At 38.5% G+C, this 10,777-nt stretch overlaps 1 long non-coding RNA gene across 1 annotated transcript; it reads right to left on the bottom strand.

Moving 5' to 3' along the window:
• Nucleotides 1-4,626: 4,626 nt before the first annotated feature.
• On the bottom strand, nt 4,627-10,356 carry LOC139709882 (uncharacterized). The gene is made up of 3 exons (XR_011709418.1): nt 10,063-10,356; nt 8,685-8,829; nt 4,627-5,787 (listed from the first exon to the last, which is right to left on the bottom strand). It is a non-coding gene; the product is annotated as an uncharacterized lncRNA (long non-coding RNA).
• Between the last annotated feature and the right edge of the window lie 421 nt (nt 10,357-10,777).

Here is a 10,777-nt window from a genome sequence, read left to right as displayed (position 1 = left end):
ATCTGGCTCAAATTGCTGCAATCTCATTTCAAATTTCTTACCCGTATAAATAAACCTTACAATTCTCTGGGAAAAAAGAGGAATGTCTTTTGTACATAACAAATTGATATTTCCAGTGTTGGGTTCCTCTCTCTCCCATTCTTTCACTCGTTCTCTCATAATTTCATCTATCTCCTTATACTTGTCGAAATCTGCCCCCCCCCCCATCCCTTCCTCTCTCCCCCTCTTGCACACACTCTGTCTCTCTCTCTCTTGCACACACTCTCTCTCTCTTGCACACTCTCTCCCCCCCCTCTTTCTCTCTCAATTGCTTTCTCTCCTCTGCTCTTTTTATTTGTTTCTTCCTCATGTTTTGTTTCTGGAATGTCTACACTTTCATATCAGATAACTCGATTTCTCACTGACCCCAAGACTGCTTATTGCTTCCTCTGGCTCTCAAAATTTTGATAATTTTAATACAAATACTACACGTGGAAGTTTGGTTTCTTTTTCCAACAATTTATTCAAATGTGATAGAATTTCAATGGCAGAACAATTTTAGGCACTAAACTGAACTACATTTGGCAACACAAGCCAATGCAATAAATATACTAACAAATTCATTATTTGCTCAGAAATAGCAATACTGAATGGAAAAATTTTACAGTAGTTTCCATAACACTAAAATTGTAGCACTCATTTACAGGGGAACTTCGTTACGAGCTCCTTGGGACCACAGAAATTTCCTCATTATATCGGGTATCTCGTTATATCGGCTTGTACCGAAAGGTTGGGTTGCGTCGCGTCGCGTCACGTTGACGCCAACGCTCCCAACGCTCCCAACGCACCCTTTCGGTCAAACCGGGGGAGCTTTGGCCGAATGGTCGCGTTCGCGTCAACGCGACGCGACGCAACCCAACCTTTCGGTACAAGCCCGTTATATCAGGGATAAAAACAAAGAGTATAAAAAGAATGGGACCTGAAAAATTACCTCGTTATATCCGAGCTTGTTATAACGAGGTTTCACTGTACATATGCAGAGATGCCAGGGGTGCTATTCAAAATTTCCCGAACTACTATCTGTAACACTCACCTGTTTATAATAATTGCAATTTACCTACAAGAATGGACGCAAATGTACTGTAGTAATCATTATTTTCTTCTTTCACAGTCTTTTCTTCCCTTCTACACTTATTATTCAGGTACAAACATTGTTTAAATTTCCTGAAGTTCTGTTTTTCCTTGGAAAAATTTCCTGAATTCAGGAAATTTCCTGAAAAGTGGCATCTCTGTATGTGGAACATATTTTACAAATAATCAAATCTATTTAATGAAAAGCCTAATTACTGGCTTCTACTTGTCAATAAGATATTAATATTCATTGCAGTATGTTAGATCAGAATCATCAGATGTGTTGAATCCATAGAGTTACATACTACTAAGTACTAAAGTGCGCACTAACCCGGAAGAGACGCCCTTCATTGAACGCGCCCTGACATTTTAATAGGGGACTGTGCAACCATTGAACTCTATGCTGAAGACAAAGCTAGCTGGCTACTACTTGGCTACTGCCTACGTGACGCGTCAGATCGCCCCAACCAATGTGTGTAATTACGCATAGGTGCACACGCTAAAGGGACTGCGCTGTAGTTCAATTAGGGCTGTTTGATAACATGCACTGGTACGCGTACTACTCACTCTAGTCTTCGTAGTATGTAACTCTATGGTTGAATCACAGTAAACAACAAACCATGAGAAACTGATCAGAAAGAAGTAATCGTAGTCATGTTGCATGTTACTGCATACTTCGATATAAAAGGTATCAAAATCTTCACTAGCAATAACATCAAGTTAAAGCCTGTATCATATAACTCATGTTGAATGAAAAATATGATCTATGGGTTAAACTTCTTTTTGGTATAAAATCAATTCCCAATCTTCTCACTCGTGGAATTAGCTGAAAAATGCACGATATAATCTTCCTATGCAGGTTTCTCATACTAGTATACAATGACTACATTTTAAGAAGGGAAGGGCATTTTTTAAAGAAAAATGAAAACATTACCATGAAATGGTTTAAATATCCTCAAAGGTGAAATTCAAATTTTCCCAAAGAATCAACCAATGATAACAAAGATGTTATTGTCACTACGCTTTTGTAAGATTTGAATATTGGATACACTGTAGTCCAATATGCCTAACATTATCTAAACTTTAGCGAAGCTTTAGAAAAGGCTTTAAGTGAAGGCCAATGTTTTCCGAATTTTGCAGGCCATTAATGTGAATAATCAGTAATGCACAACTCCACATTCATGTTTGGTTGCTTTTTGTGTTTTTTTTCAGGACAGGTACGCTTGTTGTGCCCAGAAACTCCACACACACTGCATGTCTTTCTGTAACCTTCACGTTTACATGATGGTTCCAGGTACTCAACTCTATTTTGGATGTTCATAACTTGTCTCAATGCTTCAATATTGCGTCGATTTGAAGAAGAAAAATACCAGCTAGTTATTCGATCGTTCAATTTTTCAAAAGTTTGTTGTGAAAACTTGCTGAGATTGCCATGAAGGCGGATTGAGTCACTGACATGTTTTGCAAATACATGCATGTATACTGTGATATCACCTGAAGTATGGACTCGGTAGAATTTGTCAACCCATGCACAAGCTTGTGACTGGAATTCCACCAACTCGTCCTCTGTCATATCCTTTTTCATCTGGTTAACTAGCTCTCCAAATTTCGACCACAAAAACTTGATATCTTCAAGCTTAGGATTATCAGAACCATAAAAATCCTCTAAACATATGGCCTTTTGAATTTTTTGATGCTGTGGCCCAATGAAGTCTTGATGAGTGAGATAACCTTGTTTATCAACATAAAACTGCCATTCGATTCCGAGGTTTTGGACAAACTGTTCGAATTTCAACATAGATGGGCAATTCAATTTGTCAACATTCTTGTCATTCTTCTTAATGTTGTCGTTTGTCCTGATGCGTAGTACAAGTTGACGGGTCAGCTGGTCCGAGATGCGGAGATACAGATGGAGGGGATCTGGTATGACGTGAGTGACTGGAATGTGGGGGAAGATTGGAGCATGCAAACAATTGTAGTTTTCCGTTTTCTTGGTTTTCTTCTTTTTGCACAGCTGGTTCATTTCGGATATGTTCCTTGCAGTTCCAGATTGGTTGAGACGGTGAAATTCCCCTTTATGTGTTTGGCACCACACACAACAATAATTTGCCGAGCAGGCACCTAAGCCAAGGATGATATTAGTAAATTTCAAATCAGCACAAATAATGTATTTCAGTTTGATAGTTCTGCCATGAACTGTAATTTCCTGAAGTGACTGGGTATCTCGTACTATGTCTTGTAGTGCATCTGCCAATTCGTTGTACTTTTCAGGGATCTTTCCAATTGCTAACAATAGGTCATCCGACCGCCAAGAATCTGTAATTACTGTCATTCCAAAATTGGTTACATGTAGACGGCCAACCGATGTTCCATCACCTGTGATTTTGATTACAAGTTCATCATCAGTTATCGGCCAAGCACTTTCCAAGAAACGTCTGAGTTTTACTTCAAGTCTCTCTTGAACACCTTTTTTGTTTGGAAGTAGCTGTACAGAAAATGTGGCATTTAATTCTGCCCTGCGTTGTTGAATTGCATAAAGTGATGGATAATTGGTTCGTATAGGCAGGTGATCTTTGAATTGGTTTAAGAATTGTTGATTTTCTATGGCTAGTTCTTGGTAGGCATCATCTGAAATAAGGTTTGAGTCCTTTATGTATAGCATCCGATCCACCGAGGGTCCAGAGGGCAAGTCGTCTGTTGGATAATCATGGTAGCCTACAGTATTTCCATAGTGATCTTTTACAAGCATTTTCTGGATTTTGATGTTATCTTCTGCCAGCAGGTCACGAGCAAAGTTCACACTTTCATTAAGGTTTTTCTTTTGTACACTTTTCCAGGTTGGCCCATATTTTGTTTTAGGTAGGACTTTCCTTTTGTTTGTGCGTCTTTTAAGGAGTCTTCCTAATAACACATGTGCTGTTTTTGCACTCTTCTGGCATTCTTTCGCTTGTCTTTTCTGGCCTCTAACTTCGTCTTCTGCTACCTTCCTACGTTTCCTTTCATTTTCTAGTTCATGTTCCATTTGTCTTTTAACTCCACCGAGATTTAATTTATATATGGTGCTTTTCAACTTGTCCAAAAATTGTTGACCTTGCCTGCCACCAGCACTCAAAGCCTTTGATGCAGGTCGCATAATATATCGTATTTTGTCATCGAGACGTTTAACAATGCCAGCATCTGCATATTTTGCATCAATGCTGTTCAAATGAAATATTTTCTTTAGTACAGATTCACTCTGTTTGAGTCCAGGTCCCATATCACTTTCGCGTACTAGCTGGTACAAAGTAAAGCAATTGATGTAAATTACCCACGATTCTGAATTTGTTCCAGAAGGTGCACCAAATACTGCAGGTAGAAAACTTACACTAAATACTAAGTATAGTGCCAAAGAGGAAAAAATTAGCTTCACAGTCAACAGTTTCATTTTTTTTTTTTTTTTTTTTTGGGGGGGGGGGGGGTTTAAACAGTAATTTTTAGCACAATAGTCATAATTCAATACAAAGTAAAGTCAGCTGGAAACTTAGGTTTTTAGATTGAAGCTTACACAATTCAAGCAGTGTAATTCTCACTGTAAGTACTGTGTGTCCAAAGTTGAATCGACCAAAATGAGTCAGCGATGAACACAATCAAAAATCTAAATCAGTTGGAAGATTTCAAAACTTCCACCCAGTTCAAACACCAGTGTAAGTTACATCATTGTACACACACAGTTTGAACTCAGATACACGCATATCTGGAAAAGTTTCAATTAAATATGAATTTGAAAGTTTGATGAGCTAAACAACCATATGAATCGGTCCGAATGTGTACTTGAATTACTTGAAAGTCACAGTTTGAACTCAGATATATCTGGCAAAGTTTCAATTAAATATGAATTTGAAAGTCTAATGAGCTACACAACCATATGAATTTGTCCGAATGTGTACATGAATTACTTGGAAGTTACAGATGAGATAACAAGCCCATGCTTTATAAGGTGACCCCTACTTTGCCTAGTTCAAACTTGTTTCCTCGATCTTTCACGAAACGAAAAACAAGAAGATGTCCACGATGGAGTAGTTTTTTGTCAAGTTGTTTTGTTTCCACATTTACAACATATTGTTCCAGGCACCTTCTTTCATGTATCCATATCTGTATAGTGCTCTCCACAACATAAGCAAAGTCTCCTGCTGCATTGACTATGCGAAAAAACCAATCAGTCCCTAGAAATGTGGCAACGGATGCCCAATCAGCTGTGAAGATGTCTTTCCTTTTCAAACGGACTGGATGACCATTTATGACCTCCACAAACCTATTGAATGTTTCTACTTGTATGGGAATATGCAGAGTAACTTCGGTGTCCTGAACACGGGAAATATTGAGGTTTTCTTTCACCTTGACAAGCAAATCCTTTTTCACAAGTTCCAGAGCATCTGATTTTTCCTCATTCACATCTACAACTTCACTTTTAAGTCTCCATTCATTGTACTTATCTTCCCATCCGACATAATGGACTAAAACTTCATCACCTTTATCAGATATTCTTTCATCGAGGACTTCCAAGCGGAATAGCGTAGCTGTGGACCATTTGTCTTTCTTTTCGTGAAGACGTTCATTTAAGTTCACACTGACATCTTCAAAGCCATGGTCGTGAATTGAAGCATAATCCACACGCCTCTTCTTTCTCAGATCCATAACCTGAAAGAAATATTTACAAAAAGAACACAATTTTTGGCTCTGTGCATGGTCCCTAGTACATTTTATGAAGACCGAGGTGAAGTGGAACAGGAGGTGAAGTGGGACGGCTTAGTGCAAAAAGCGCGGCGCGTTAAATGGCCCGTCAATCAGCGCGTTAAACGGCGCGTTGCAAAAAGCTCAATTCTTTTCCGAACAATTGGTATTTGCGCTGTTGGTATTCATACAATGACATGCACTACGTGTTACAAAAAAAAACATTTCCCACTTTTGATCCTTAATAGTTCGAAAACTAAATCAGATAACACTGTCATGGATTTAGCTGAATAGTGTACAATAATTTAGTTGGAGTCGATTTGAATATGAAAGAATAGGTTTCATTAAATCCATGATTAATTTTAAAGTTAGGGTCCAGATTTTGGTCAGAGTGTGTGCTTACAATGACCCTGAACAATGGACATGAATACCACTTTTTCAGAGCTCTGCCGACTAGGCTTCTTGTCTCTTGCTCCAGGGCACATAAATACTTTATTATCAATTCATGTGGCTTGCCCTGGGCTCTGCTAGTCTGAATTCATGGTATCGAAAAAAAACTATAAATTTGTCAGATTACTAGTAAACAATTGTGTTAAAAAAACTTTAGATTTTAAGCTTATACCAAATTTAGTGATAGCCTCATTGAGACAAATTTTGAAAATGATTGTCAGCTGGAATGAAACGTGTGGTATGCAAGCACATGGAAACAGGGCTTACTTTTTTGTGCGTGCATTTTACCCTTTGCCATGAATTCAGGTTAGCAGTGTCTAGGGCAATCCAACATAAATCATTAATAAAGCATTCATGTGCCTGTGAGCAAGAGACCAGAAGCTTAGTCGGCAGAGCTCTGAAAAAGGTCATGAAGGTGGTATCCATGTCCATTGTTCGAGGTCATTGTAAGCACACACTCAGATACACAACATTGCTTTCTGTGTAATTAAAGATCAAGTTTTCTACCGAGAATTAGAATTTGACCAAAATCTGGAATATAACTTTAAAATCAATCATGGATTTATTGAAACCTATTTATGCTTTCGTATTCAAATCACCTCCAACTAAATTGTACACTATTAAGCTATTTCTCATATCCACGACAGTGTCATCTGATATATAGTTTCCGAACTATTAAGGATCAAAAGTAAGAAATGTTTTTTCTAACAAGTAGTACATGTCATTGTATACCTTACATACATTTAATAGCACAGCCATAGACATGACATCGTCTAAGTTACCGACCCAAAGTTAAATGAAATTCGTGGTGAGTAGCTTTTAATACTTGTTTTGCATATTTTATTTCCTTGTGAAAACCGCAAAACTAATTCAATAGAATGTCCTAATCAATTTATTCGGCGTTGATTGATTCTAATCGTCTAGTTTTAAATAGGGTTGGCCGCTCATTTCCCTATTAATTACAGACGTCCTTATAAAATAAGAGGCCAGTGAATTTCCGACAGATTTTCATTCGGTCTATCCTACTGGCAAATCAGTTGACCGATTAGCCAGCAAACATAAAATACCATATGTGGGACTGCACTGGTATTTTCACCAAAACACGCGCAGAATGGCTCCTAAAACTACAGACGATTAGAATCAATCAACGCCGAATAAATTGATTAGGACAATCTAAACTGAATTAGTTTTGTGGTTTTCATCAAAAAAGAATAGAATTTCCAAAACAAGTAAAGTTACTCACCGCAAATTTCGTTTAACTTTGGGTCTGTAACTTTGACGGTGTCATGCTGACTTTCCGTAACGCTCCACTACCGCCCATCAGCTACAGTGTATGCAATACCTATGGCATAATTATGCTGTGCTAATGTATATGTATATATGTATATGTATATGTATAATGATCGACATGTATAAATACCAACAGCGCAAATAGCAATTACTCGAAAAATAGAAAACTTTTTGCAATGCCACAAAAATCTATATTTTATTCATTTTTTACGCGCCGTTTGACGCGCCATTTCACGCGCCATTTAACGCGCCGCGCTCTTTGCACTAAGCCAGTGGGACAGCTCTATAACTCAAACACTAATAAACTGATGAACAGTCTGCTTTTGAAATATCCCTTAACAGGTGTTGCTAAGCACTCTTCATCTAGATTTAAAAACGTGTCCTTTTTTCACAGGTCTTGCTGCCTTCTTGAAATGGTAAGTAAATTTACAGATACCATACAAGGCTGTGGAGCTATTACACCTGAGTTACATAATGGTCTGGTAGATGTGTAAAAGAATTCACGAAATTTCTTAGGATAATACCTAAACCTCTGATTATGAGCTAATTTTTAGTATTTTTTACCAATGGGGTAAACTGACACACCGATTCTTATTGCACTCCCTGTCCAACTTCTCCCCACGATGTCCCACTTCTCCCAAATAAGTTTCTTACTGTCCCACTTTACCCCTGCCAGTGTCCCACTTCTCCCCAGGGTGTCCCAAGTCACCCCCTAATTCCCCAAATAACAGTTTGTAAAGTCATTGATTACATACAGAGGAAAGACGAAGGCCTAATAAAAACTACTGCACAATACACCGCAGTACCCATTGTCTTTGACGTGTAAACAGGAGCTGGCTATCCTAAATATTCTGGGAGTTACAGGGTAGAATTCATAAAATTGAAAATATGTCCCACTTCTCCCCAGTCTCCCCAACATATGCATAAATCAAAACTGAAATGACAATAACTGCCAGTATGACTAAAACTATTATTGACTTTTTTTTTTTTTTTATTCCAAGCAAATTATACAGTTTAAGTCCTAGCCTGGCTATTCATAACATGAACAGAAACAAAAATATAGTGATACTTTAAGTTTATAGCACAGTGACAGAGAAGTCAAAAAATTCATGCAGTGATTTTACCAGTTATAATTCTAGCATCTTGCTGTGCAGCAGGTCGACTGAACATTCGCTTGTACATCCTGGCTGATCAGAGTATTTCGTCTCTGGCTGAGCACCGACTGAACATCATGAGCTGCAGTAGAGGATGATGGCAGTGGAGGTCTGTCTGTGATATATAAAACAAAAGGAAATTGTTTTTGTCTATTGATGACTTTTAAAGAAAAAAAGAAAATTGTCTCAAATTCCTTTGGCTTGGGGCTAAAATCGTGTTTTTTGTTGTTGGGTTTTTTGGGGGGCCGAAGAGAAAACAGTAGATCTATAGGCTACACAGAATTTTTTCAAATTGCATTTTTAGGTAATTATTTTGCATACATGTAAATTTGCTTTGCAGCCAAATGAATTTCCTTTTATTCCCTTGAAGTGATGCAAGAAAACAAGAAAACAAACAAACAGAAAAGAAAGCCAGACCCAGAGTCTCTTTAAAACCAAAGTGAGAGAAAAAAAGGAAATGCAGTGTCAGTGCTAGACAGAAAGATCCGTCTGTCCGGAGGACTCTTTTGTATTTTGCCATTAACGCCGTCCTCCGTAGACAGACGGAAGGTTGTAGTACCCATTGCTGTGTGGATGTTCTTAACCACTGTCTCTATGGAAAATTGGGTGAGGTACCTCACCCTTCTCGATTGCGTCTAATTCACGGCCCTAGGTCGGCAAATTTAAGCTTGAATAGTTAAATCAACCCTATATCCCCCCCCCCCCCCCCATTGAGAATGATTTTCATTCAAGATTCTCTTGCTAGTCGGTGTGCGGTGACGGGAAAAAAGTGCCCCCCCCCCCCCCCACTGAGCATAATTTTGGAGATTCTGCTGACGGCGGCCGACGATGGAAAAAAGTGAGCCCCACCCCCCTTTAGTTTAGGCTTTAGAGGTTTCTACTAGAATTAGGGAATTCCTGGATCCACCGCTGCTAGGACTAAGTCTAAGCCTGTTCATCGATCAAATGAGTAAGATTAAGAAAGATGATGAATCATTAATATAGACATACAAATGCACACACACACACACACACACACACACACAGTTCAATACAATTATTTTCCTTCTGTATGCATGCAATGCACGAGTTCTGAGAGTACCCAGTAAGCGCAGCCAGCTGATCCGCGTTATTGAAACCCCTTGACTTCCCCTGAGCAAGGATGGTACGACCCGGTTCGCTGGCTGCCTGCAGATTTCAGTGTAACGACATCGTACCGAAAGAATTATGGATTTTATTCAATCATCCCTTTTAACGATTCTGTGCATGCCATCAGGCTCAACATACTTTACAATGTTCCTCAAACGTTTATTTATAAACAGGTATAACTTTGGTGATATAATATTAAAGAGAAACAAGTTAAACTTACCAAAATTTGCGGCTATGCCCGAGCCAGACAGGAGGCAACACAACCGGTGGGCAACGTAACACACGTAAATCAGTGCAATTCCGGTTTCCGCGGAACTCATAGCAAACTTCCCAAAATGAGACAAAGCTCCCAATTGGTTTAATCTTTTGACGGGGGTATTATTCATCCAATGGAAATGCTTTATATATCAAACTGTTCAGAATAACCTGAAGGACTTCAATCTTTTTCCGGTGATGAAAAATAGCCCACTCCCGGCAAGAAACCGCTAGATATAGTCGGAAGAGTTCAGTAAGAAAGATCGATACCACAGAAATTTTGACCAAATTAATGAAAAGTGAGCAATAAATGACGGTGCAATGGAACAACAAAAAATCTTAATTTTTACATCATCATAAAGAAGAAAAGTTAAATTTTCTAATGCTCTTTCCGGTGGTGAACTAGGCCGATCGAATCAGAAGATATGGTTGAAGAAAGGAGGAAATTACACATTTTTACTGCTATTTACTGCAGCGCGCGGTGGGTTTAAAGAGGTTGATGCTTAAGTGTATGGGTAAAATCCATATGATCTGGCAAATATTGTAATGACATATAAATACCTGTTTTGTTGTCAAAGGAACAGTATCATCAGATGATTCACTCATTATTATCGGCGACTTTGAGTGTGAGGTCCAAAATTTTCTAGGCTTTTTTTTTCCTCTTCTCTGTACCACTCCCT

Source organism: Diadema antillarum, unplaced genomic scaffold, assembly GCF_040938485.1.
Source record: "Diadema antillarum isolate AM-2024a unplaced genomic scaffold, OU_Dant_1.0 seq00001476_RagTag, whole genome shotgun sequence".
NCBI lineage: Eukaryota > Metazoa > Echinodermata > Echinoidea > Diadematoida > Diadematidae > Diadema > Diadema antillarum.
This window is presented reverse-complemented; position numbering and strand designations above follow the sequence as displayed.